At 45.2% G+C, this 22,091-nt stretch overlaps 1 long non-coding RNA gene across 9 annotated transcripts in view; it reads right to left on the bottom strand.

Annotated features, from left to right (window-relative positions):
- LOC137214916 (uncharacterized) overlaps positions 1-22,091 on the bottom strand; it is a 40,827-nt gene that overhangs the window by 11,520 nt on the left and 7,216 nt on the right. For 6 of the 9 annotated variants that reach the window (XR_010939057.1, XR_010939063.1, XR_010939060.1 and 3 more), the window contains 5 exons: positions 19,919-20,102; positions 16,650-16,912; positions 16,085-16,268; positions 14,453-15,568; positions 14,033-14,197 (listed from right to left, as the gene is read on the bottom strand). This is a non-coding gene — a long non-coding RNA (uncharacterized lncRNA). Of the gene's footprint in view, positions 1-11,136; positions 11,272-14,032; positions 14,198-14,452; positions 15,569-16,084; positions 16,269-16,378; positions 16,913-19,918; positions 20,103-22,091 lie in introns of those variants that run through there. The other 3 variants (XR_010939059.1, XR_010939058.1, XR_010939062.1) reach the window with 3 other exon arrangements.

The raw sequence follows: 22,091 nt of genomic DNA on the forward strand, positions 1-22,091 counted from the left end.
CAGCTTGTAGGATCTCAGTTCCCCGACCTGGGATTGAACCCAGACCCTCGGCAGTGAGAGCAGGGAGTCCTAATCACTGGACCACCAGGGAATTCCCTGGATAACCTTATTAAAGTTTTTAATTATGAAACAATTCTATCATAAAGAAAAACACCCAATAATATAAGTGGAAATATGCACTGACCTTATTTTCAAAACATTAACACTTTGCTGTGTTTTCATTCTAGCTCTCCCAATCCATTTTCCTTCCTCTCTTCCTAAGAGGTGGACATTACCCAAAGGAATATATATTATACCGATGCATTTTTTTCATACTTTTACTCCTCAAGCATCTATCAATAGTCAATCTATGGTAATATTTTGTGTGTTATTACAACATTATACATATATATGGAATCATTATTACAGTTCTGTCACCTTTTTTATTGCCATCGACATTATGCTTTTGAAATTCATCTAGGTGACTTTTGTGTCTCTATCTCATTGTCTGCCGTACAGAATTCAGTCGTTAACCACACCATGGAATATTATTCAGCCACAAAAAAGAATGAAGCACTTTTACATGCCACAACCTGGATGAACCCTGGGAACATTATGCTAAGTGAAAGGAGCCTGGCACAAAAAGCTTCATATGTAGGATTCCATGTATATGAAATAGCCAGAAAGGAAAAATCCTTAGAGATGGAACGCAGATTACTGGTTGCCGGGGGCTAGGGGAGGGGAGGAATTTGGAGTGAGTGCAAACAGGCATGGGGTATCTTTTTGGGGTGATGACAATGATGTAGAATTAGACAGTGGTGATGGTTGCACAACCTTGTGAATAAACTAAAGACCATTGAATCGTACACTTCAGAAGCATAGATTTTATGGTAGGTGAATTATATCTCACTAAAAGAAAATTTTTAAAAGGACTTGGTTGTATGCACAAACCGTGGTTTCTCTTCGTTCTTTCCCGGACTGCTAGATGTTTGGGTTGTTTCCAATGCTATGCTGTCAGCAAAATGCTGCAATAAACATCCTTGGAGCTGCCTTCTCGCTCACATGTGCGATCTCTCGAGGGTTTACATTTAGAAGTAAAATCTGTCTTCTATGATGTCCACACCTTTTAACCCACCAGAAGAGGCAAATTGATAACGAAGGTAGTTTCCCCTATTTATTCTTCCCCCAAGGATGTATGTTTCCAATTCCCTGCATCCTTACCAATTCATAAGTGTATTAAACTTTGGAATCTTTGCTGATGAAATATGTGAACCCATGACCTGTCTTAAGCTGCTTCTAGAAAGATACCTCATTGCTGCTTTAATTTGCATTTTCCTGGTTACGAATGAGGAATATTGACCATTCGGGGTTTCTTTTCTGTGAATTGTTGGTATTTTCTGTACTGATTTAAAGGGCATAATTATATGGTAGGCACACCTTTCCTTTGTAAGCTATATGCTGCAAATACCTCCAGTAAATCTATGACTTGTATTTTCATTCTTCTTTGTATCTTTTAATATTGGCTACTCTAAGTAATTCATCTTTTTATTTCTATTTGGAGAGATTTCTTCGTGTCTGGAAACTTAACATGAGAAATAGTCTCTCCTCTATGTTCTCTGAAACTTAAAATCTTAAAAATTTTGTTTTTTTAAAAAAAAGTTTTAATTTGGTTTTCATATTTAACCCATCTGAAATTAATTTTTGTCAAGGAGTGAGGTAAAGATCTAATTTTTCCATTTAGATAATCAATTGTCCCAGTACCCCTTATTGAAAAGCTTGTTGTTTTTCATTTGATGAAATGCCTTCAATTTGATGAAATATGATCATTTCTATTTTCATCTGCACCACCTTCCATTGCCAGCATAGTTCAGACACTTGGATGGAAATGACAAAAGGAAAAACCTAACTTGAAAAGACTTTAAAAGAATAAAGAGGGAATTCCCTGGTGGCACAGTGGTTAAGAATCCGCCTGCCAACGCAGCGGTCACGGGTTCGATCCCTGGTCCGGGAAGATCGCACATGCCGCAGAACCACTTAGCCCCTGTACCACAACTACTGAGCCCGCGTGTCACGGCTACTGAAGCCCGCGCACCTAGAGCTTGTACTCCACAGCAAGAGAAGCCACTGCAATGAGAAGCCCACGCACCGCAACAAAGAGTAGCCCCCCGCTTACCGCAACTACAGAAAGCCCTCACGCAGCAAGGAAGACCAACGCAGCCGGAGAAAACAAAACAAAAAAACAATAAAGAAAGAAGGAAAGAAGGAAGGGAGGGAGGAAGAAACTCAATCATGTAACCAGACAAAGGAAAAAGACAGCTAGAGATAGCCTCAGACAACAGTCAATACATCCACATACTCAAATGCCTTTTTTTCTTTATGTCTCTCGCCTATTTCTATTTCTGTGTCATCATTATTATTCAGACCAGCTGTCCCTATGAGTCTGGAACTGATAGTGACAAGTCTAGGCTCACAGCCTCACAGACTTTCATCCAAAGAGGTAAGGGGGGCCTCCTACTTACTGGATCAATTTAGAAAAAGATATTATTGGCTACCTTTGGAAGATGCTAGAAACACAACTCACAAAATTTTAAAACGCAGAGGAAAGAAATCAAGTGTTTCTCCTGCCTTTCATTTATAACCTGTACCTCAGGACAACCAAATAAATGAATAAGCCAAGTTTCTACTCATACAAGTGCTACAACTAATAGGCAAAGAAGAAAACCTCCAAGTCTTATCTTTGGTTAATGCATGCCCACGTTGTTGGGAATAATAACAGAGGGTCTGGTTAGTGTCTTTTCCTCCAGAAACTGTATGTACATGATAGAACATCCAGAGACAAAGCAGAAGGGACCTCAGATGGTCAGAATCAAAGGGATTTATTTTTTTCAAAGAAGTACCAAAAGAAGTGGCAGATCTCATCTAAAATCCAGGCCAGAGGTCAGCAAACTTTCTGAAAAGGACCAGAGGGCAATATTTTCAGCATCTGTGGGCCACAGGACCTCTGTTGAGACTATGCTTCTCCGCTGTTGCAGCATGAAGGCAGCCATAGATGATACACAAACAGGGACAGCTGTGTTCTAATAAACCTTTATTTATAAACACAAGTTGTGGGCCATAGTTTGCCAACCCCTGTCCTAGACCCATGCTTTCTGAAATCTGAGTGAATCACCAGAAGAAGAACTGAATTAAGCCAGGAAAGGCGTGTTCTAACGTGCAAGGAAAGACATTTTTTAAACCCCTTTCTCAGTTTTCAGATCTTTAAAAGTGAGAGACCAGCAGGATAGGATGGTTTCTGCAGTCCTTTCCATCTTTGATGTGCTAAGTCTCTGGGGCCATATATCCTACAGTGGCCGTGGGTTTGTCCAAGGGAGGGGGCCCAGCCAGCATCTCTTTGGAAAAGAGTCCCAGCTGTTCTGCAACTTGGACGGGGCCAGTTTCCTAGGAAGCTTTGTCGTTTGCACCTTTGCCATTGCTGACTGTAAAATACAGTGAAGAAAAGTGGGTGCAGCACGGGGGCAAGGGGGCCAAGAGTAGAGAGGTCTCCTGACTCTCAGGTCCCTGATTCCCCCACCTTCTTTGTTTCTCCCTAGGGCGTGTCTGTCTCTTTGCTCTCATGCCGTGTGTGGGTTTATGTGTCCATATATGTATGCATGTTTATGTGTGCGTGCACACGTGTATGTGTGTATGTGTTGTGGGAGGCTCAAGGAGAAGACAGAAGGTGGAGGAGAGTGAGGGGTCAGGATGCTTGGAGGCTAGAAAAGAGAAGACACACTCTGGATTTACTTGGAAGGCAAACAATACATGGGGTGGGGGGCTCTGCTATACAGACTCTCTCTCTCTGCCTCTCTCTCTCTCTCTCTCTCTCTCTCTCTCTCTCTCTCTCTCTCTCGCTCTCACACACACACACACACACACACATGCGCGCACACATGCACACACAGACGATACTAGTCTCCTCCAGCTGCCACAATAAAATACCATAGATTGGATGATTTAAACAACAGACATTTGTTTTCTCAGTTCTGGAGGCTGGAAGACCAAGATCAAGGTGTCGGTCAATGCAGTTTCTGTTGAGAGCCCTCTCCCTGGCTTGCAGACGGACACCTTCTCACTGTGTCCTCATGTGACCTTTCCTCCCCTTGATACTAATCCTATTGATGAAGGCCCCACCCTTATGACCTCATTCAGCCTTTAATTACTTCCTTAGACGCCCCATTTCCAAATTCAACGGGACTGGAGTTTAGAGATTCAACACAATGAATTTCACGGGGGAGGGGGGGCACAAACATTTGGTCCATAAGACACACACACACACACACACACACACAGTTCTATACAGACATCCACAGAGCAAGCTACGCAGAGCCTCTACACACACACAGTCACACACCAGCACACACTCTTAGGGGCTGAATTTTGTCTACGCCGAAATCCACATCTTTAAGTCCTAAACCCCCAGTACCTCAGAATGTTGCCTTATTTGCAGAGGGGTCATTGCAGATTAATTAAAAGGATGAGGTCATACTGGAATAGGGTGAGCCCGCAACCAATACGATTGTATCCTTGTCAAAAGGGGAAATTTGGACCCAGGGAGAGCACCACGTGAAGATGAAAGCAGGGGTCGGGATGATATGTCTACAAGCCAAGAAACACCAAAGCTTCCCCAGAGACCCACCAGACACCAGGAGAGCGGTGTGGAACACAAGGAACCAACCCCGAGCACAGCTTGGTTTTGGACTTCTGTCCTCCAGAGCTGTGAGAGAACAGATTTTGGTTGTTTCAGCCACCCAGTCTGTGGTATTTTGTTAAAGCAGCCTGAACAGATTAATACAGGAAAGTAGGGAGGCAGCAGGAATGCCAGGAGAAGCAGGAACCTTGCCTCCAAGCTCTCAGCATATGCTCCATTGTCCCATCGGAATTCACCAACAAAACGCAAAGATGCACGATTAAGAACTTTACGATGGGGCTTCCCTGGTGGCGCAGTGGTTGAGAGTCCGCCTGCCGATGCAGGGGACACAGGTTCGTGCCCCGGTCTGGGAGGATCCCACATGCCGCGGAGCGGCTGGGCCCGTGAGCCATGGCCGCTGAGCCTGCGCGTCCGGAGCCTGTGCTCCGCAACGGGAGAGGCCACAACAGTGAGAGGCCCGCGTACTGCAAAAAAAAAAAAAAAAAAAAAAAAAGAACTTCACGATGGTGACCGCAGACCGCAGAGCGTTAGAACCCAAGCGTGGGTCTCCTTCTGAATGTGAGGTCCCCTTTGCCCGGGTTGCCTGCCCTTGAAGCTGGCCCTGTCTTCATCCCAGCTTCAACCAGAAGCTGAGGCAGGAGATAGATGGGCCCCAGGAGGAACAGCTGGAGTTTGTCCCCTGTGGACAGATACTCCAAGATAAAGACAGTAACAGGAGGGAGGAGAAGCTGAGCCCTGCCCAGGTAACACACCACGTATTCCTCATTCTCGAGGTCAAGGAGACCTTCCCGACTACACATGCGCAGAAAGGCTCCTTGGAGGTCAAAAAGCGGGTGATGTCAGCCCACCCATAGGCCTCTTCGCAAGAATCCACCTTGGCTGAGAGATGCACGCGCACGCAGGGGAGGACCCTGAGATAAACCAAGTACTGGACTCAGAACCAGGCAAAGCAAGATGACTGGCCAGAGGAAACCCAGAAGAAATTCCCCATATAAGTGATTCAAACTACCACGAGGGCGCAACTCTCTCTCTGAGCCCACCTGTGTGTGCCTATCCACACATACTCTTTTTCCTCCTAATAAACACTTTACTTGCTTCACTACTTTCTGTCTTTGTGGGAATTCATTTCTACAAAGCCAAAGGGCCAGGGGCCTTGTCACTGGCCGCTGGTCTAGTGGTTAGGATTCAGCGCCCTCACTGCTGCGGTCTGACCTCAATCTCTGGCCGGGAACTGAAATCCTGCTTCAAGCCTCTGCAGGCCAAGGCCATCCGAGATCATATTCTCTAGCGATGGTGCATCTGAAGGAGAATTCACTTTGCTCCCCTCCCCACCGAGCCACCCAGCCTGGTTGACAAGGTGCTTAAGTCACAGCATCTTGTCAGGATGGGGAGGCGGGGGAGTGTCTCTGTGTTCCTCTTGCCCTAGAAGTCATTCTCTTTAAAACTTGGGAGCTCTCAGGGACCATCTGTCTCACCATGTGGAGGAAACTCGTCTTTACTGAGAAACACGAAGATGACTCAGAGCATCGGAAAAAGGAGACGGGGAGATCGTGTCTTCAGCTCTGATTTTTGGTTTCTGATTGCTTCCAAAACTCAGCATTTCTCCCCTTCTTACAGCTTTCTTGTTCAGTCATTCTGGGAACCTTCTGAGCCAAAGCCAAAACAAAAAACCCCCAAACGACCCAGAAATTCCTTTGCGTCTAAGCTAGTCTGAGAAGGGATTTTGTTCTGATCAAAGCATCTTGACGAATATTATTAAAATCAATGACCCTAAGAGCTATCTTTTATGGACATCCGCTCTGGTATTTATCCTCCTTAAATTACTATAGTAAGTCTTTAATTTTAATGGAGTGATTCCTGAGCTTTTATTTTCTAAAATCACAAATGCGGTAGCAAGTGTAGTCTAGTTTTGTTTTCTTAACTTATGTCTTCCACGTGGGACATGCCAGAGAAGAAGCTAAGAACTGTGGAAACAGCACAGTCCTTTGTTTTCAGACAGGGTTGGATACAAGCTTGGGGTCATGTGAACTTGGGAAGATTTCTTTAAAATCTCCAGGGCTCGGGAGGTGGTTGAAGATGGCAGAGTAAGAGGACGGGAAGCTCACCTCCCTGCCACAAACACATCAAATATACATTTAAAGGGACTCCCCCGGCGGTCCAGTGGTTAGGACTCTGCGCTTCTACTGTAGGGGGCCCAGGTTCTGTCCCTGGTCAGGGAACTGAGATCCTCCAAGCCATGCGGGGGGCAGCCAGAAAAAGAAAAAAAAATACATCTACATGTGGAACAATTCTCATGGAAAACTAACTGGAAACTGGCAGAAGATCTCCTATACAAGCAAAGCTGCTAGAAAGATCTCCAGGTAACCGGGTAGGATGGACAAGAAGGCCTTCGGTTAGTATCTGTGCCCCTGGGAGGGATCTATAAGGAGGAGAAGGTCCACCACAGGAGGACCCTCACCCTGGGAAGTGAGAGGTTGAGCCTCAACCTGGGCATACCAGTCCTGGGGTCCTGCAGGGAGGAGACAAGCCCCCTGGCCTACCAGGAAATCTACAGAAACAGATAGAAGGGCTGGAGAAGCCTGGACTCTACTCACGAGGAGTGCCTGTGTGCTGGCTCGCTGACAGCCAGGGCAGAGAGAGCCCTGCTCTGGTAGCTGTCGCCTAGCTGCACTTCCCAATCCAAAGGGGCCGACACTCTGGCCCTGCTCCCTCCACACCACAGCCACGCATGAGATCTGGGCAGAGACTTGGTCTAACTCTGCAGAGACAGACAAGGGCACCTGGGATGTGAGCCAGACAGAGCTGCAAAGGCCACTGTCAGCGTGCACACAGGGTGGCAGGTGTAGCTGAGCAGACGTCGTCAGCGTGTGCAGGTTATCACCACAGGAGCACGCAGCAGCTAAGCACTGAAGCTCAGGCAGAAAGGCCCCGGGAGAGGATTCACATAGCTGCGCAGAGACAGCCCAGAGGCCCTGGGGTGTGATCCAGGTGGGAGAGCCATGGTCTGTCGGGTGTGCTGAGCAGTACACAGCCGTCTGTCTCCCAGCAGGAGTGGGCTCCGTCTGCTCCACAGTGCAGCTTAGCACTAGACCAGGGGTGGGCAGGTCCTGGGAGAAGTCTGCCCCAGAGGCAGCCCAGATCCCAGGCAGCAGCGCAGCCACTCCATTCCTGCAGCCACAGTGCCCTGACGGGCAGCCCCAGCCTTATTACATAAATAGCCTTATTTATGTATTCATTTATTTGACCTCACCATGTGGCATGCACGATCTTAGCTCCCCGACCAGGGATCAAACCCACGGCCCCTGCAGCGGAAGCGCAGAGTCTTAACCACTGGACCGCCAGGGAAGCCCCTACACCAGAGCTTTGCACTAGATCTGGGATGAACACAAGAGAGAAAGGGGTGCAACCTTGGGCTGCCTCTGAGCAGAGACATGAACATCTACACAGGTGGTGCATAGGTCCTCTGTGACCACACATGACTCACTTGCTTCACCAATCACCTCCCCTGGGGCAGGGCACCCACTCAAGGGCAACAGAGCCTGATTGAAACCGACCCTCAGAGCTGCTACTCCAACAACTGGGGAGCAGACCCGGCCCCCGACAGGGCTGTGACAACCACAGAGCAAAGAGGAGGCCCCGCCTCACATCCAGCACAAACTCTAGACACTATAACACCAACAACACCCCCTATCAAGGGGACAGTGGCCAGCACGTCCTGAGGAAAGGTATGGCTGGTGCCCATACCAAAGCCAGCCCGCGCAGCAAAATATTGGATGCACGCAGTCCACACAGGCACATTCCCAATAAAAACATCCCTTCAAAGCCACGGCAGATAACGGTTTCTCCTAAATTCATAGAGACAGAGAAAGTTAAGTAAAATGAAAAGGCATAGGAACTATTCCCAATTATAAGAACAAGAGAAAGCTGAAAGAACAAATAATGAAATACCAGTCTACTAGACCCTGAGTTCAAAAAAAGATAATAAAAATGCTAACTGAATTAAGAAAGATTATCGATAGAAATGTAGGTCATTGTAACAAGGAACTATTGGGTTGGCCAAAATGAATGAACTTTTTGGCCAACCCAATAGAAACTATAAAGATGAACCAATTAAAAATAGACAATTCAATTGCCCAGATGAAAACCAATCTGGAAGCAACGAATGGCGGACTAAATGACACAGAATGAATAAGTAATATGGAAGATAGAATAATGGAAGTCACCCAATCAGAAAAGCAGACAGAAAGACAAATGACAAAAAAAAAAAAGAAGGCAACATATGAGGTCTATGGGATAATATAAAACGTGCCCACGCACACATAATAGGGGTTTCAGAAGGAGTAGTGAGAGAGAAAGGGATCGAAAATGTATTCGAAGAAATTATGGCTGAAAAGTTCCCAAACCTAAAGAAGGAAACAGATATCCAAGTGCAGGAAGCACAGAGGGTCCCAAAGAAGATGAACCCAAATGGACCCATACCAAGACATATCATAATTAAGATGCCAAAATTAGAGATAAAGAGAGGATTCTAAAGAAGGCAAGAGAAAAACAAAGAGTCCGTTACAAGGGAACCCCCAGGAGGCTATCAGCTGAATTCTCTGCAGAAACTTCGCAGGCCAGAAGGGAGTGGCATGATATATTCAAAGTCCTGAAAGGGAAAAACCTGCAACCTAGGATACTCTACCCAGCAGCATAATCACTTAGAATAGATGGAGAGATAAAAAAAAAAAAAAAAAACTTCTCAGACAAGAAAAACTAAAAGGATTCAGCAATACTAAACCTACCCTGAAAGAAATATTGGAGGATCTTCTCTAAATAGAAAAGAAGCAAGAATATACAGGAAAGGGAAAATCACAAAAAGAAAGGCAAATATATAAAAAGATTGAAGATCACTTAAATAAGCCAGTATATATATTTTTAAAAATCCAAAAATTCTGCGAAAGCGATTATAACTACAATGAACAGCAAAAGGATAAACATGAAGATGGAAAATAGGACATCAAAAATCACACAATGTCAGGGAGGGGAGTATAAAAATGTAGGTCTTTTAGAATGTATTTGAACTTGAATGACTATCACTTTAAAACCAGTAGATATAGTTATGGGTCAGCATACTTGAACTCCATGGGAACCGCAAATCAGAAAAATACAGTTGGGAATTTCCTGGTGGCCCAGTGGTTAGGACTCGGGGCTTTCACTGATGAGGCCCGGGTTCAATCCCTGGTTGGGGAACTAAGATCCCACAAGCTTCGTGGTACGGCCCCCCCCAAACAAAAATATTAAAAGTATAGAACAGATCTACAAAAATCAAAAAGAAAGAAACTCAAGCATACTACAAAAGAAAACCATCAAACCATGAAAGAAAAAACAAAAAGAAGAAAGGGGGGGCTTCCCTGGTGGCGCAGTGGTTGAGAGTCTGCCTGCTAATGCAGGGGACACGGGTTCGAGCCCTGGTCTGGGAGGATCCCACAGGCTGCGGAGCAACTGGGCCCATGAGCCACAACTACTGAGCCTGCGCGTCTGGAGCCTATGCTCCGCAACAAGAGAGGCGGCGACAGTGAGAGGCCCACGCACCGCGATGAAGAGTGGCCCCTGCTCACCACAACTAGAGAAAGCCCTCGCACAGAAACAAAGACCCAACACAGCCAAAAATAAATTAATTAATTAATTTAAAAAAAAAACAAAAACTCACTCACTTTAAAAAAAGAAACAAAAAAGAAGGATCAAAGAACTACAAGAACAACTGGAAAACAAGGATTACAATGGCAATAAGTACATACCTGTATACCTATCAATAATTACTTTAAATGTCAATGTACTACATGCTCTGATCAAGAAACAAAAGGTATCCAAATTGGAAGGGAAGAGGTAAAATTGTCATTATATGCAGATGGTACTCTATATAGAACACCCTAAAGACTTCACACAAAAACTATTAGAACTGATAAATGAATTTAGCAAGGTAGCAGGATACAAAGTTAACTTATAGAAATCTGTTGTATTTCTTTACACTAATAATGAGATACCAGAAAGAGAAAATAAAAAAACAATCCCATTTAAAATCATGTCAAAAAAGTTAAAATACCTAAAAATACATTTAACCAAGGAGGTGGAAGACGTATAATGCTGAAAACTATAAAATATTGATAAAGGAAAATGAAGATGATTCAAAGCAATGAAAAGATAGTCCATGCTCTTGGATTGGAAGGATTAATATTGCTAAAATGGCCATACTCCCCAAAGCAATCTACAGATTTAATGTGATCCCTATCAAAATACTAATGGCATTTTTCACAGAACTAGAACAAATAATTCTAAAATTTATATGGAACCACAAAAGGTCCAGAATTGCCAAAGCAATCCTGAGGAAAAAGAACAGTGCTGGAGGCATAACCCTTCCAGACTTCAGACTATACTACAAAGCTACAGTAATCAAAATAGCATGGTATTGGCACAAAAACAAACACATAGATCAATGGAACAAAATAGAGAGCCCAGAAAGAACCCCACATACCTACAGTCAATTAATCTTTAACAAGGAGGCAAGAATATACAATGGAGAAAAGACAGTCTCTTCAACAAGTTGTGTTGGAAAACCTGGACAGCTGGAAAAGCAATGAAGTTAGAACACTCCCTCATACCATACCATACACAAAAATAAACTCAAAATGGCTTAAAGACATAAATATAAGAATATAAATATTCCATAAATATACCATAAAACTCTTAGAAGAGAACATAGGCAAAACATATTCTGACATAAATTACAGCAATATTTTCTTAGATCAGTCTCCCAAGGCAAAAGAAATAAAAGCAAAAATAAACAAATGGGACCTAATGAAACTTAAAAGCTTTTGCACATCAAAGGAAATCACCAACAAAACAAAAAGACAACCTGCAGATTGGGAGAAAATATTTGCAAACAATGAGACCAACAAGGGGTTAATATTCAAAATAAACAAATAGCTCATGCAACTCAATTAAAACAAAAAAACAAAAAACAAAAAAACAACCTGATCAAAAAATGGGCAGACGACCTATACAGATATTTTTCCAAAGAAGATATACAGATGGCCAACAGGCATGTCGAAAGATGCTCAGCATGGCTAATTATTAGAGAAATACAAATATAAACCACAACAAGATATTACCTCACACCAGTCAGAATGGCTATCATCAAAAAGTCTACAAATAGGGGCTTCCCTGGTGGTGCAGTGGTTGAGAGTCCGCCTGCCAATGCAGGGGACAGGGGTTCATGCCCCGGTCCGGGAAGATCCCACATGCCGCGGAGCAGCTAGGCCCGTGAGCCATGGCCGCTGAGCCTGCGCGTCCGGAGCCTGTGCTCCGCAACGGGAGAGGCCACAACAGTGAGAGGCCCGCGTACAGCAAAAAAAAAAAAAAGTCTACAAATAATAAATACTGGAGTGGATGTGGAGAAAAGGGAACCCTAGTACACTCTTGGTGGAAATGCCTAAATTGGTGCAGCCACTATGGAAAACAATATAGAGGTTCCTTAAGAAACTAAAAATAGAGGTACCATATGATCCAGCAATCCCAACCTGGGTAAATATCTGGAAAAAAGGAAAACTCTCATTCAAAAAGATACATGCACCCCAATGCTCACAGCAGCACTATTTATAATAGCCAAGATTTGGGAACAAGCCAATTGCCCATCAACAGATGACTGGCTTAAGAAGATATATATATATTTATATATTTATATAGTGGAGTATTAGTCATAAAAAAGAATGAAATATTGCCATTTGTAGCAACATGGATGGACACAGAGAATATTATACTTAGTAAAGTAAATCAAACGGAGAAAGGCATATACTATATGACATCACTTATATGTAGAATCTTAAAAACAATACAAATGAATCTATATATAAAACAGGAACAGAGGACTTCCCTGGTGGCGCAGTGGTTAAGAATCTGCCTGCCAATGCGGGAGATACGGGTTCGAGCCCTGGCCCAGGAAGATCCCACATGCTGCGGAGCAGCTAAGCCTGTGTGCCACAACTGCTAAGCAACCCCCGCTCGCCACAACTAGAGAAAGCCCCCACACAGCAACGAAGACCCAATGCAGCCAAAAATAAATAAATAAAAATAAATTAAAAAAAAAACAGGAACAGAATCACAGACATAGAAAACAAACTTATGGTTACCAAAGTGGAGAGCAAGGGAGTGAGGGAATAATTAGGAATATGGGATTCATGGATAAAAACTACTATACATAAAATAGATTAGCAACAACGATTACTGTTTAGCACAGGGAATTATATTCAATACTTGTAATAAACTATAATGGAATATAATCTGAATAAAATAACTGAATCACTTTGCTGTACACCTGAAACTAACACAGTATTGTAAATCAACTATACTTCAATTTTTTTAAAAAGCTGAGTCGGAATTAAAAAAAAAGAAATCTCCCGGGCTCTGTGTCCTCATCATAAAGAGACATATCTAACAGGGGTGTAAGCAGCAGAACCAACTATCCTAGTTTTCCTGGGACTGAGGTTGGGGGTGGGACGGTTCTCAGGATATGGGAATGAGGAGTTTCCCAGGACATGAAAATTTCAGGGCTAAAACTGAGAAAGTCCCAGGCAAATCAGAATTGGTCACCCTAGTTGTAAGCATATGCATTGTAAAGATGTAGGTGTGATAATGACATTGATTCTATTTATTTATTTTTGGCTGCGTTGGGGTCTTCGTTGCTGCGCGTGCGCTTTCTCTAGTTGAGGCGAGAGGGGGCTACTCTTCGTTGCGGTTCGTGGGCTTCTCATTGCCCTGGCTTCCCTTGTTGCAAACCAGGGCTTGAACCCGTGTCCCCTGCCTTGGCAGACGGATTCTTAACCACTGTGCCACCAGGGAAGTCCCACACAGATTCAGAGAACAACTTTTTTCTCATCCCCCTTCCCCTATCATACCCACCTCATAGGTCTAGCTTTTTACCTGTGCCCCTGGGGACATCTAAGGTAAATCTCATGGTTTTTATAGTCATCTCAGATAATAGAGACTTTCAGTCCCAATTTTTTTTTTTTTCTTTTTAAGTCACACGCAAGGAAAAAAATTGTGTCAGTTCGGTAATTGCTATCCTTTTGGCAAGTTGCCTGCAGCTGCAAGGGTCATAGATTTTTTGTTTTGTTTTGTTGCTTTACGCGGGCCTCTCACTCTTGTGGCCTCTCCCGTTGCGGAGCACAGGCTCCGGACGCGCAGGCTCAGCTCACGGGCCCAGCCGCTCCGCGGCATGTGGGATTTTCCCAGACCGGGGCACGAACCCGTGTCCCCTGCATCGGCAGGCTGACTCAACCACTGCGCCACCAGGGAAGCCCATAGTCAGTGTTTTATTTACGTTCCTACCTGGCGCTTCTATTCCTCCTCCTCCCTCTCTCAAGGCTGCAGTTTTCTCAAGTGTTGTCGGCAGATGCTTCCCCTCCAACAGGTCCTGTGAGGAAACGCTCAAGTCCACGGTTACATTTCCAGCTTCTCCCCGCAGGGTTCATCTCCCACCTCCAGGTGGCGCTCCTGGAAAGGATATAAGACCCCTGATTCATATTCTGTCTCTCCCTCTCCCTCTCTTCCCCTCTCCCCCTCCCTGTTCTCCAGGCTGTCCCAGAACATCTTCAGAGCTGTCAGCACAGTCCTGAGCCCTTGAGATGTTCCAAACGTGAGCGAGAGCCCATTCTTCTCTGGGTCGTGCCCCTCCCCCCATACTAGTGCTCTGAGTGGCTCAGTTGAAGCTTTTCCCCCTTGAAGCTTGAAGTGCGAAAACATCCTCACCACATTCCTATGTCGAAGAGAGACTGGAACCCACAGCGCACCAAGTGCTCTTGTAAACAAAGATGAAGACAAAACAAAACAGCTCTTCAGCACCAGGTGGAAAACGGACCCGGGGTGGAGAAGTTGGGTTTCTGGCTTAAGTCACGCGTGGATGGTCTCACTTTCGAGTCTGGCCTCATTGGCACCTATAGTCTGTGGGTCTGGGCAGAAACTGAGTTTACAATGATCCTCCTTTAATGTTCTGTTATATATGTGTGCAGACACCTTGCAAATGTCGCACAAGGGCAAGTTCTGAAGACAAATGGATGGTAGGAGTCCATTTTCACCAAAAAGCAAAACACAAACAAGTAAACAAACAAAACCCCACAGGAATTCATGAATAGATGCACACAAAAATGAAAGGTGGGGCTTCCCTGGTGGCGCAGTGGTTGAGAATCCGCCTGCCGATGCAGGGGACACGTGTTCGTGCCCCGGTCCGGGAGGATCCCACGTGCCGCGGAGCCGCTGAGCCTGAGCGTCCGGAGCCTTTGCTCCGCAACGGGAGAGGCCACAACAGTGAGAGGCCCACGTACCGCAAAAAAAAAAAAGAAAAAGAAAAAGAAAAGAAAGGTGAGGGCTTCCCTGGTGTCGCAGTGGTTGGGAGTCCGCCTGCCGGTGCAGGGGACACGGGTTCGTGCCCCGGTCCGGGAAGATCCCACATGCCGCGGAGCGGCTGGGCCCGTGAGCCATGGCCACTGGGCCTGCGCGTCCGGAGCCTGTGCTCCGCAGCGGGAGAGGCCACAGCAGTGAGAGGCCCGCGTACCGCAAAAAAGGAAAAAAAAAAAAAAAAGAAAGGTGACATTCACCAAAACGTTAACAAGGGATGGGAACTTGAGTAATTTCTTGTTTTAAGTACGTGGATGTGCTATTTCTTACATGAAAATAGTATCTGTATAATAAAATGTACTGCAGTAAGCGTTGATGGGTGATGCATGTAAATGGCCTGAATACCATTCATTCCTCAGAAGGTCACTTTATTTTGGTTGTTTTGCAGCTGTCGGTTCATTGCCTCCGGTCAAGGCACAGAAACAGCTGAGTCTTTTCTGTATCCGTCGCTGGAACCACAGTTAAAGATTCCTTTTGGAAAGGGAACAGAAAGTTGGAGGCTAGAGCTGTGGAATCTGGGAGAGAGCCGTGGGCGTCTGCAGAGCCATTTCCTCTGCACCACGAGTGTCATAAGCAAGAACAAATCTGACTCCATATTAAATCTGTTTCTTTGACTTTAACCTTTACTTTCTGTGGCTTTTGTTACAAGTTATTCACTAAGAGGATGTTGCCTATGCTAAAAGCATACATAATGGCCTGTCGCAGGGAACCCTGCTGCCTCTGCCTGAATGTTAAACTAAAATACCTTTGTTCAGCTCCCAGGGAAATATCCTGACCCAGCCCACCTGTGAATAGCTGCTGGAAAGAAGATATTAACGCATCCCCTCCCCAGTCTGGCCAAACCAGGAGATATCTGCAAAACCCTCCGGCCTTTTTACTTTATCCCCTCACCTGCCCCTCTCTGTTCTGTGAAAAGCTAGCAGCCAGGCTCCGGTAAGATAGTTCTCTGGGACTCTAGCCCACCATTTTCTTGAACTCCTGTCTTACCAAATAAAGTTGTTATTCCTTGTTCCAACACCTCCCGATTTATTGGCCTGTCGTGCGTGGAGCAGAACAAGCTTGGACGCGGTAACACGAGGAAACGCCAGAGGGCTTGCCTCCAGTTGAATGAGATTGCCTCCAGAGAATGATGATTAAAAAGCTTCAGCTGAACCCCCATGGCACCCATGCTCTGAAACAAGACGGATGACATTTTTTTAAAGGATGCACCTGCCAACCTCAAATTGGCACCTGCCAGCTACCTCTACAAGGATTCGATCATGAGCTGCTGCCCCTGCTGACCTTCCACATGCCCTGAAAGGAGCTCAGGGAGGAGACCAGGAATGAGGCGCTCTGTGCTCTGGGGAAAACTGGCAGAACAGGTCTTCAGAGAGTTAGAGATTTTCAGGAGAAGATTTTAGGAGCCCAATTCTTGCAACTCCTCATATCTAGAAAAGCACTGAAATCCTTCATGGTGACGTCTGCTCCTTGTGACTAGCAGAAACCTTCTGCAATAATGTGTGCTTGATGGCATGGACCCACACACCCTTCACCAAAATCCATATGTACTGACCTTCCCCCCGCCTCTTCGGAGCAGTTTCTCAGAGCTCTCTGAAATGCTATCTCCAGGGCTACAGTCCTCATTTTGCCCCAAATAAAACTTGACTCACAGTTCCCACGTCGCGCATTGTTTTTTCAGCCCACACACTCTAAAGTGACTACTCAACTGAGGGACCTGACCGGTAATCCTCAACATGGTCAAGGTCATTCAAAACAAGGAGGGTCTGAGAAATTGTTGCAGTCGAGAGGAGACACATTGTATAAATGTAATATATCCTGGAAAGGAACAAAGGACATTAAGTAAAAACTAAGGAAATCTGAATAAATTATGGGCATTACTTAACAATAACGTATCTATACTGGTTCATTATTTGTGACAAATGTATCATACTAAGAGTAAGATATTGAAAAAAAAGAGTAAGATATTAATAGGGGAAACTGGTAATAGGTAATAAAGTAAATAGGAATCTCTGCACTATCTTTGCAATTTTCTGTCAATCTAAAATTATTCTAAAATTTTTTTAAAATTTTAGGGAATTCCCTGGCAGTCCAGTGCTTAGACTCAGCGCTTCCACTGCGGAGGGCCCGGGTTCCATCCCTGGTCAGGGAACTAAGATCCCACAAGCTGCGCGGTGTGGCCATAAATAAGTAAATAAATAAAAGTTTTTTAAAAATTTAAAGGATGAGACAAAGAAGCCTATGAGGAGTACATTGCAACCCTTTCTAACATGATGACGTCTTCGTGAGATGTCTGCTCATATCTCATAAAGCACAATCACACCCAGCCTGTTCCTCAATTAACCATTAGCAGAGGGTATGGGATTAACATGATGAGCTAAGAGCGTGTATAGTTTCACATGCAACAGAATCACCTGGAGCAATTGTTAGATCATAGATTGCTGAAGCTCACCCTCGGAGTTTCTGATTCAGTAGGTCCGTTTAGGACCCAATTATTTGTATTTCTGACCACTTCCCAGGCAATGCCGTTGTCGCCGCCCTGGAGACCACACTTTGAGAACCACCGGCTTGCTAAGCCTTAGACTGATCAAGATTCACATCTGGGACCAGAAAAGGCCAAATATCACCAAGACTTAAGGATGGTTACTCGATACCTGAACAAGATCAGAATTCTCTTAGCAAAGCAGCTTGTGAGGAGTGGCTGTCTCCTGTATGTTACAATGGCTTTCATCATTTCCCCCCCTTCTATTAGTATCATCACACTGGCTCTTTGGAAAAATTCCTCAATCAGATCTTCTCAGTAATTTGGTCTTCAGCTGCATCCATTCTACTGTTTATCCTGTTATAGGCTAATATTAAACTCTATTTACCGTCATATGTTTTCATGCCTAGTATTTCCACAAAACCCTTGCTTTATAGATTATCGTTCTTTTTTTCACATTGCTAACATGTTTCCTTATCTCTTTGCCGTATATTTCTTTTTTAAAAAACATCTTTTAAAACTATTTATTTATTTAGGCTGCGACGGGTCTTAGTTGTGGCATGTGGGATCTTTTAGTTGCAGCATGCAAACTCTTAGTTGCGGCATCTAGTTCTCCGACCAGGGATCGAACCGGGGCCCCCTGCACTGGGAGTGGGAAGTCTTACCCACTGGACCACTCGGGAAGTCCCTGTTTGTAGTATATTTCTTATACTTATTTAAATTCTTGGTCCACCTAACGCCCCTCCCCCAATAATCATGGCTTCACCCCACCAATCAACTCTTTAGGGACAGAGCTTTATAGTCAACCCCATGGGGAGAATGTGACAGTTTTATGACACAGCTGTACGTTATTTGACACTCCTTCCTTCAAGAGGTGGGGTCTGTGACCCTGTCCCCTCCAATATTAGTGAGTCTGTGGTTGCTCTGGTCAATACTCTGGCAGATCTGACCCCAGGCAACTTCCATATCTAGGTCATAAGACGTGATCCAACTTCTGCCTTGTTTACTGAGCCACCATGCAAGGAGTCCAACTACCCTGATGTCACCATGCCATGAGGAAGCCTAAGACACACAGAGAGGCCATGTGTACACACTCCAGCCACCTGTCCCCTAGCCGAGCCCAACCTCGGAGTCACCCCAGCCTGGCACCAGATATGTAAGTCAAGAAGCTTCCAGGTGATTCTGGTTCATCCCAGTACCCCACCCCTCATGCCACCCTCAGCTGGTCAAGTCTTCCCAGCTGGAGCTGCAGATACGGTGCAGCAGACGCAGCCATCATCTCTATGCTCTGTCCAAACGCCTGACCCGTAGCATCTGTGAGCATGATACAGCGAAGGTTGTTTTATGTCACTAAGTTTCGGATGGTTTGGTATAAATCAATAGATACCCAGAGCAGAGAAGCAGCATTGGGAAGAGTCAAGGGTCCCAATTTGAAGGGATGAAGTGGTGAAAGCCTTTTGTCCTGTGGCCCCTGCTGTAGGTCATTGCTGCCTTTTTTTTTTTTTTTTTTTTTTTTTGCGGTACGCGGGCCTCTCACTGCAGTGGCCTCTCCCGTTGTGGAGCACAGGCTCCGGACGTGCAGGCTCAGCAACAATGGCTCACGGGCCCAGCCGCTCCGCGGCATGTGGGATCTTCCCGGACCGGGGCACGAACCCGTGTCCCCTACATCGGCAGGCGGACGCTCAACCACTGCGCCGCCAGGGAAGCCCTGCTGCCATTTTTTGTCACTAGGAGGAAGCCAGTGATTGTCTTCAGCCCAAGCGGGATGCAGACGGGGCAGCAAGACTCACCAGCCGCTCTTGCCCTAAGCCTACACCATTTTATATAGACGACTTGAGCATCCGTGGGATTTTGGTATCTGTGGGGATCCTGGAACCAATCCCCCACAGATACCAAGGGGTGATGTACTCTCATTTCCAGCCTCAAGCCGCTTGCCCAACCCCATAAGACTCCCCAAAGCAGAGAAGGGTTTGGACACATGGGGTCCCTTTGTCCTGTTCCAAAGACCCTTGTTCAGTTCGGCAGTTTGAGAAAGGGAGCAAAGCTGGGGAGGTCACTCCCTCTCCCCAGCTTCTGTCTTCTGCCCCACGGTTTGGTTTGTCTTTTGCTGACCCTACAGGAAATGAGATGTGGTTTATTTCTACATCGTACTCTTAAAAGCCATCCCCTACTGAGCTTCTCTTGGCATGAGTCCTCCACTGACACAATAAAAATTCACTATCAGATTCTAAGTCATAAAATAGAATTACCGTACGATTCAGCAATTCCACTTTTGGGTATATACCCAGAAGAATTGGAAGCAGGGACTCGGATATGTATATTTGCATCAGATATCTGTATACCTGTGTTCATAGCAGCGTTATTCACGATAACCAAAAGGTAGCTTAAACAACAGAAATGTATTTCCCATAATTCTGGAAGCTAGAAATCCAAGATCAAGGTGCTGGTAGGTTGGTTTCTCCTGAGAGCTGGCTTTCTGGCTTGCAAATGAGTGCTTTCTCACTGTGTCCTCACGTGGCCTTTTCTCTGTGGGGGGGGGGGGTTGGTGGTGGAGGGAGAAAGAGAGAGAGAAAGAGACAAAGGGAGGGAGGGAGGGAGAGAGAGAGGGAAAGAGATCAGTCTCTGGTTTCTCTTCTTATAAGGACACCAGTCCTATGGGATTAGGGTCCATCCTTAGGACCTCATTAAATCTTATTTACCTCCTTAAAGGCCCTATCTCCAAATATAGTCACATTGGAGGTTAGGGCTTCAACATATGAATTTTGGGCAGATTCCATTCTGTCCATAACACCATACAATGAACTATTATTCAGTCTTAAAAAGGAAGGAAATTCTGATGCACGCTACAACATGGATGAAACTTGAAGACATTATGCTAAGTGAAAGAGGCCAGTCACAGAGAGACCAGTACTGTATAATGATTCCACTTATACGAAGTACCCAGAGTAGTCAAATTTATACAGAAAATAGTTGCCAGGGGCTTGAGGCAGAGGGGAATGGGAGTTATTGTTTAGTAGATACAGAGTTTCAGTTTGGGAAGATGAGAAAAGTTCTGGAGACTGATGACAACGTGAATGGATTTAAAGCCACTGAAATGTACCCTTAAAATGATTATCGTGGTAAAAAAAATTCTAATGCATATGGATTAACCAGAAAATTCCTAGGCACTGCAGCAGACAGAATAAGATGGAGAAGTTATGGGCACCCTGTGATATGAATATTGAAAACTGCAAAGCAGGGACTCTGCAGGGGGCTCAGGTTCAATCTCTGGTCAGGGAACTAAGATCCCACAAGTCACGTGGTGTGGCCAAAAACAAAACAAAACAAAACAAAAAGCAAAAAAACTGCAAAGCAAATCTGCAGGAGAGCAAAACTTCTAACCAAGTGATGTGGTCGGTCAAAGCACCTTGAGTGATTACCCTGGGATGAACCCCAGCTTTGGGGCTTTCATTGCACTGTATGAGAATTGAATCTGTAGGGATTAGACCCTGGTTGGGGAAACAGGAGACTGAATACTGGTGCACCAGAATCCTGTTAAGCAAGTCCTGCTCATTTCTGGAACTATTTCATTTATCCAGTTATTTAAGAAATATTTATTGAGCATGTATGCTGTGCAGGGCATTTGGGGGGAAGCAATCAGAATCCCCACCTTCGTGGAGCTTATATTCTACTTGGAAAGATGGGCACAAACAAGCAAATAATATTTATAGATTGTGATGAGCGTTATGCTACATGTAAACAGGGTGGTGCTATATAACATAATTGTGTGGAGGGTAGGTCTTACCTTTAGGAAACAGTCAAGGAGCGCTTTGAAGGAAATGTGTTTCAGCTGAGAATTAAAGGCTGTGAATTATCCAGCCGTGAGAAATGTAAAGGGGATGACATTTCAGGCAGAAGATACAGGCAGTGAAAAGGCCCTGAGGCAGGAGTGAGCTTGGCATGTTCTAGTTCTAAAAAGGGACACTCAGTCAGTGTGGCTGGAGCAGAGGAGGCTGGTCAGAACTTAGCGCGAGGGCTTCCCTGGTGGCGCAGTGGTTAAGAATCTGCCTGCCAATGCAGGGGACACGGGTTCCAGCCCTGGTCTGGGAAGATCCCACATGCCGCGGAGCAACTAAGCCTGTGTGCCACAACTAGTGAGCCTGTGCTCTAGAGCCGCGAGCCACAACTACTGAGCCCACGTGCCACAACTACTGAAGCCCGTGTGCCTAGAGCCCGTGCTCCACAACAAGAGAAGCCACCGCAATGAGAAGCCCGCGCACCGCAACAAAGAGTAGCCCCCGCTTGTCACAACTAGAGAAAAGCCCGCGCGCAGCAATGAAGACCCAACGCAGCCAAAAATAAAATAAATTAAAAAAAAATAATGATAATAACTTAGCATGAGAAGAGAGGCCAGGCCTCACAGAACTTTGCAAGCCACAACAAGAAATCTGAAGTTCTGTCTAAGCGGAAAAAAGAAGTGCAGTGTGGAAAACGCAGTCATTAACACTGAGGAGGGAGCCACGCAAACTCCTAAGC

This window comes from Pseudorca crassidens, chromosome 20, assembly GCF_039906515.1.
Source record: "Pseudorca crassidens isolate mPseCra1 chromosome 20, mPseCra1.hap1, whole genome shotgun sequence".
NCBI classification, from domain to species: Eukaryota; Metazoa; Chordata; class Mammalia; order Artiodactyla; family Delphinidae; genus Pseudorca; species Pseudorca crassidens.